This window comes from Chrysochloris asiatica, unplaced genomic scaffold (assembly GCF_000296735.1).
Source record: "Chrysochloris asiatica unplaced genomic scaffold, ChrAsi1.0 scaffold00284, whole genome shotgun sequence".
NCBI lineage: Eukaryota > Metazoa > Chordata > Mammalia > Afrosoricida > Chrysochloridae > Chrysochloris > Chrysochloris asiatica.
Window position 1 is genome coordinate 3014639 of NW_006408802.1, and position 6676 is coordinate 3021314.

At 39.5% G+C, this 6676-nt stretch overlaps 1 pseudogene; it reads right to left on the reverse strand.

Annotated features, from left to right (window-relative positions):
* Positions 1–3381: 3381 nt before the first annotated feature.
* LOC102825950 lies at positions 3382–4387 on the reverse strand (annotated as a pseudogene).
* Positions 4388–6676: the final 2289 nt, after the last annotated feature.

Here is a 6676-nt window from a genome sequence, read left to right on the forward strand (position 1 = left end):
TGTTGAATTAAAAACAGATGATCTTCTCTATAAACGTGCACTCAATTCACATTAAAAGGTTTAAAAACAAAAAAAGAAGCATGATTAATCTCATAACTTTGATGAAACAGAAAGATATACTAAGTAACACAGTATCTTCACAACAGAATAAATACGAGATAACTATCATAAAAAGTGAAGAAAACATTTTCATACTAAAAGAAAACATTCTTTGATGATGACCAGGGATAGGAAGAAAAAGGACGGTAAATTACTAACTAGACAATTGTTGTTAACTGCCATCGAGTTGTGTCTGACACACAGCATCTCTGTATACTGTTTCCGAGGGGCAGCTGGTGAGCCTGAACTGCAGATCTTGCGGTTGTAACGACAGCAGCCCAGCACATTAACCCGCAGTGCCACATCTAGAGAATACACACATTTTAATTTGGTGAAAGGGAAGGAAATATACAATGAGAGGATGGTCAAGCAGAGTTACTAAAGAAGGCAGAATGGAAAAGGAAACATAGGAAGGAAATGGGATAAGTGTGCTACATTATGGGGACTGTAATCAATGACATGAATTATTGATAAGCTCTGTAAACCTTCACCCATTCACAATTAAAAGTTTTAAGAAAAAGAAAGAAAAAACTAATTACAAAAATAGATTAATGAGTCTTTGCAGAAGATGAAGGGCAGGGCTCCAAACAGCCTGCTAAAGTGCAAAAACCACTCAGCGAATTATGGAAAAAGAAGTGTGAATGTTTTTGTTTTTGTTTTTTCCCCTTATGTTCTTTTGCTCTCCCCTGTCACACCCTGTACTTTCAGCCTGGGTATCTTCATGTGGTTGGAAGCACACCCTCAAAAGATTCCAGCGTTGCAATCGTAAGGTACAATTTTCCCACAGTGCTAAGAGGAAATAGCTGAAAGTCCCAGTTGGCTCCAGAGGCTAATCCTCCAGTGGTTCTTACTTCTGACTTCGAGATTTATCCCTGAAGTTGGCTCTACTACTTCGGTGGGAATTTTTATTCCTGCCTTTCCAAACAAGAGACAGCAGCTCTGGCCATACAGCCAAGCCTATTTGCACCCTGTAAAACCCAACATAAAAGGCAAGAGACAACATCAGCTGCTATATACAAGAACAGTATGTAAAACCAACACCTGCTAAAACCACACTAAAGGGATAAGGGTACAGTCATATTGAAAAGGACACTGTGGATATACAGAGACATGACCAATTATCAGAGATAAAAGTGTGAACAATTTTTCTTCCACTCATTTCTCATTCTCTGTCTGTGCACCTCCACGGAGGTGACTAGAGGGGGTGCCTGAGCAATTGGACACCCCCCCCCCCCTTGAAGGTTTCTATTGTGCATGTACACTGATCTGCTCAGCAAAGGCTACTCGGCCAGTTTGTTACAGTGTTTTCATTTTTTTGTCTTTTGGGTCCTCCTTCTTTTCCTGGAGTGGGAGCTTTCTCTCCCTCTGTTACCCAAGAAGAGACAGCAATTATGGCCATAAAGCCAAGCTATAAGCATATGCTATAACATGACACCATCTGGATAAGAGTCAATACCAGCTGCTGTACATTATATAGACAGCCAACACTGGCTAAAATTACTTGCAGCTGAGTAATAAGACAAGTGAAAAGGGAAGCCTTTTTCATTACCACACCTACCAGGAGGTACTCAGTAAGCTTAATACAGCAATATACATTCATATAATTATTTAAAACACATCTAATTATTGAAAATGTCCAAGAAACAACAAAAGCTCTTGCCACATGTCCAGAAACAAAAAAGAATAATTGAGACAAATAATCTTGAGCCAGACCTAGATGTCCCATTGGAAGGAAAGCAGGCTTTGGAACTACCTGAGAAGAAATTCAGGAGAATGATCCTGAGATGCATCCAAATTCTGCACAGAAGTGTGGAGAGAAATAAGGAAGAAATCAGGAAAGCACTACAGGAACAATCAAATAACACAGATAGAGCATTGAAAACAATTCAAAACCTGCAAAAAGAGATACAAAGGAAAAATAATAAAATATCAGAAATGAACAATACACTGAAAGGACAAAGGAGTAAAACTGAAGAGATGGAAGCCAGAATCAGTGATCTGGAAGACAAATCTCTCACTACTCAATGTTTCTTGGAGGACAGGAGACAGACTTCATCTCTCATACTTCAGACATATTGTCAGGAAAGATCAGTCACTAGAGAGGGATATCATGTTTGATAAGGTGGAGGGTCAGATAAAAAGAGGAAGACCCCCATGAGACAGACTAGCAAAGTGGCAGCATCCACTGGCTCAAGCATGACAACAACTGTAAGATTGGCCCAGGATTAAGCAGTGTTTTGTTCTGTTGTGCACAGGGTCACTATGAGTCAGTACTGACTCGATGACACCTAACAACAACAATAATACATATATAATTTCTGGATAGTTTTACATTGTTTAAATGTTTAAAACTCTGAAGTGATTCAAAGACAGGAAACATTCTATTTTATGTATCATCAAAAACAATTCACCTAAGTTTCGGTTATGAGAATACACACTGGGTTACCTCTACTATCCTTATAACAACCTACAGTCCCTGAAGAAGGATGATCTTGACTTTCATAGCCTCACCTAACCATATTACAAAAGTGTTAATCTGTTTGATTAAATAAGGTCAGCTAGAGATAGGATCACAGCTGCTAAAATCTTGAGCACATTTATCGTGTTCTGAAGATCCCCATAATGCAGATAAAGCTTAAAAACGTGTCCATATCTTCAGAATTGCATTTAGTGATACTTACCTGCACTTGAGTGCTATTTATTAGTCTTTCAAACCTCAAATCCTGTCAGAAATAAGGTTTCTCTGAAATCATGGTGTAGTGATCATTATTCAGATGTTGGCAATTTTTGGTTCTGTAAAGGATTTATCAAAATGGGACTTTAACATTATGTTCTTCAAATCATTAAAAAAAAAAAAAGTTGAAAGTGTAGCTAATAAATAATGAGCATATTCTTAAATTTCATATTCTGGTGGCACAGTGACTAAAGCAGTCAACTGCTAACCAAAAGATTGGTGGTTCAAGTCCACCAGTTGATTCAGAGACAAAGGTGTGGCAGATTGTTTCCAAAAAGATTGCTGTTGTGGTTGTTGAGTGCCGTCAAGCTGGTTCCAACTCATAACAACTCTATATAGGGTTTCTAAGGAGTGCCTAATGAGCTTGCACTGTAGATCTTATGGTTCAAAGCAACCTTGCAACCCAACACATTAACCCACAGTGCCACACCAGGACTCCTCCATAAAGACTACAGCCTTGGAAACCCTATGGGGAAGTTCTATTGTTTCCTACAGAGTTGTCCAGAGTCAGAATGAACTAAATCACAGAGAGTTTAGGGGTTTTGGTCTTATTCTTTATTTTTTAATAGAATAATGCAAAAATAACCTTTATTATTAATATTTACATGTGGTTCTGTAAACAAAGTTGGCAAGAACATCTTAGTAATTTTATACATATTTATAAAAATTTTAAGTAAAATATAACTAAAAGCCAGTACTATAGAATTTGAAGGAGAAGAAGAAAACATTGACAGCAGATGATCTGAATTTTCTTCTTCCCTAATATTTAAAGCATCACTGTTTTCAGGGTAGCTTATGAAACCCAAGAATTCTGATTTATCTTCACTAATCTGAAATAAGTCCAGTAAAGATTGCACTGTTGAACTACAAATCCTGTTTTCTTCTTGTGTGATAAGAAATCCATTTCTTTTCTTATCTAATTCCACACTTGGTTACAGATTTTCTTTTTTATTTCTTCCTAGTAATAATTTCACTTTCTGGTGGATTTTACTAGGCAGTAAACTATCCATATTCTTGAGGTTGCATTCACTGGATCCTTCGGAGGGCTGCAGGATGGAGTCTTTGCTTGAATTGTTAGGTGCTCTTGTGAACTGTTTGTTGTGTTGCTATCACATCAGAATCATGACCAAATATTGAACTAAAGTCCTTTTCCTTCAAATCCTTTGATGAAAAAAGGGCAGTATTGGACTTTTGTTTTAGTTGAAATGTACTACTATCCTTATTGAAATTGAAAACTTGTTTAGATATCTGTAGTCTACATGGACAGGGATTCACCTTTAGTTCTTCCATGTTGCTTTCACTTATAATTAATTTATGTTCAGAAACATCAAGAATACATTCCTGTTTATTTTTATGTGAAGGAAGCTCTGAAAATTTTGGTTTCGTGTGGTTTTCAGCTGTATTTAATATGGAACATTTACTAGTATCTTTCTCATCAAGTCCTCTTTGTTCAGTTGAACAATAGGTGATGGATACTATGGTCTTATTTTTGTATTTGCATTCTATTGTTAATTTTTCTCTGTATCTATTATCTTCACTATAATCCAGTGGCATGAAAAGTCAAAGTATGATAATCTGTATTTCTCAGGTCTCAGTTAATAGGGATGTGAAAGAAGTGCACCAATACTGTTAATATGCTTTATCTTTGTTGTTACTGTCTTATTCAGTCCAACTTTTGACCCCTAAATTATTTTTTCGGTTTCTTGGCTCCTATATTGCTATTCCCTACATTAGCTCCCATGTTCCTCTGGTTCAGTGAAGACCATTAAGGGTTAATACGTATAACGCAATGCTTCACTCAGAAGCATTCCATGTAAATGAGATTTTATTGAATTGTTTTGACAAACAGTGAGATCCATTCCCTTCTACTTATTTTCTACAAAAATATTTTGGTTTCTTATTTTGGCCCAATTTGAGGGTTCCCATCTGAAGCAGCAAGAGACTATGCCTTTTTCAAAAGGAGGAGAGTGATTGATTTTGCAGCCCAGGAGTGGAGGTACCTGGGAAAATCAAGCCATAAGAGTGGAAAGTGTGACTCTACCCAGAGAGGCAGTGAAGCCAGGCATGGAGACAGAGATGATGATGTGGACAGATGGAGCAGCCAGAGACACGGGACTCAGGGAGGGAGAGGCACTGTTTGCTGACATCCAGGGGGGTGGGCCTGTGGGGTGTATCCTTTGGATTTTTGATGATGCATGGATGGGACTGTAAGCATTGCAATGAAATGCGATAGGATGAATGTGAAGCTGAAGTGGGACAGAGGTAAATAATGATGTATGCACAACCTTGGAAGAACAGGGTTCTGGGATACAGGGATTGAGACATGGTTGGAATGCAGAAAAGGGGGAGGGGAAATGTTAAGATGTTTGGCTGTCTTTTGAATCTAGGTTTCCCCGACATACTATTATAAAACAGACACTTAAGGGACAGAGAAAGGAATAGCCCAGAAATATCACCATAGAAAGCTTTTAAGTCCATCTTCTGCCTATAACTGATTGGAATACCTAAAATGGAGCTACAACGTGCCCAGTGAAGGAGGTTTCCTGCAGAGCCTCTAAATTACATAAGACCATAGATGCAATCCTGAAGCCCTTCCAGAATCTTCTGAGGTGGGAAATTTCCACTTGAAAGGACAAGCAGATCAGCCTGGAACAGCCAGAAAAACAGAAGATACTTCTTGAAAGAAATACTGACAGGAAAACTACAAAACAATATAGATAGACTGACTGATTACTACAAGAACCAACAAGAGGCTCACCCAGGAGACATCAAGGCAAGTGGTCAGGTTCCTTCAGGACAAACCCCCTTCTAAGACTAAGACTCAATGGGAATATAAGCTCTGATTAGTGACCACATTCCTCACTGATAAGGGGAATGAGGGAAAACAGCAATGAAGCAGCAAACTAAGCCCTACAACGTTCAGTAGACTCCTGTGAACCCGGTGGAGACCTGGTTGGCCAGCAGTGTGGCAAGACCTGGAGACTCCTGGGCACAGAGGTAGCGACATAGCCACAGAGGACTAGAGTAGAGAGTGAAGCGTCCAGCTGATAAGAAGATAGGACACACGCATAAGTACACCCACACTTGCAGATAATACCCACTTGACCTGGCTTCAATGGTCAGGGCTCAACTAGAAGAAGAAAGAAGAGGGAAAAAAAGGGAAATCTGATACAGTTTGATGAACGTGACCTACACCTATGGATGCAGTAGCTCAAAAAAGGGAAAAAAATCTTCACAGGGAGGAGCATTCCCACCCCCTCCATACATGGAGTGGACAGGGATGGGCAACTTGGACATTGGCTACCAGAATGGGGGCCTACAGAGGCAAGTAGAGACTGGCTTAAAATCTTTCAAGAGGGAATCTAGATCCAAAGGGCATGGAGGAAGGTAGAATCTCCACTGAATAGTATCCAATCTATCTAGGCGAGGCTGATAAAAAGAGATATGGCTAGGTCTCTTGTGATACAACAGTGAATAATTGTAATCAGGACTGATTGTAAGGGTTAGAAATGTAAAGGTAGACATTTTGTGGCAAAAGGAGGGGAGTGATTAACTTTGCAGTCTAGGAGTAGAAGTCCCTGGGACCATTAAGGGAGAAAAGCAGAGAGCGGAACCCTACCCAGAGAAGCAGTGATGCCAAAGATGGAGGCAGAGACAATAACGTGGACAGATGGAGTGGCTGGGGACTTTGAACCCAGAGAGGAAGAGGGGCTTTGTGCGAACGACCAGGGGAGAGGCTTGCCGGGTATACCCTTTGGTTAGTTGATGATGCATGACAGGATTGTAACCATGGCAAGGAAACGATATATGATAGGATGAATGTGAAGCTAATGTTCTCCCATG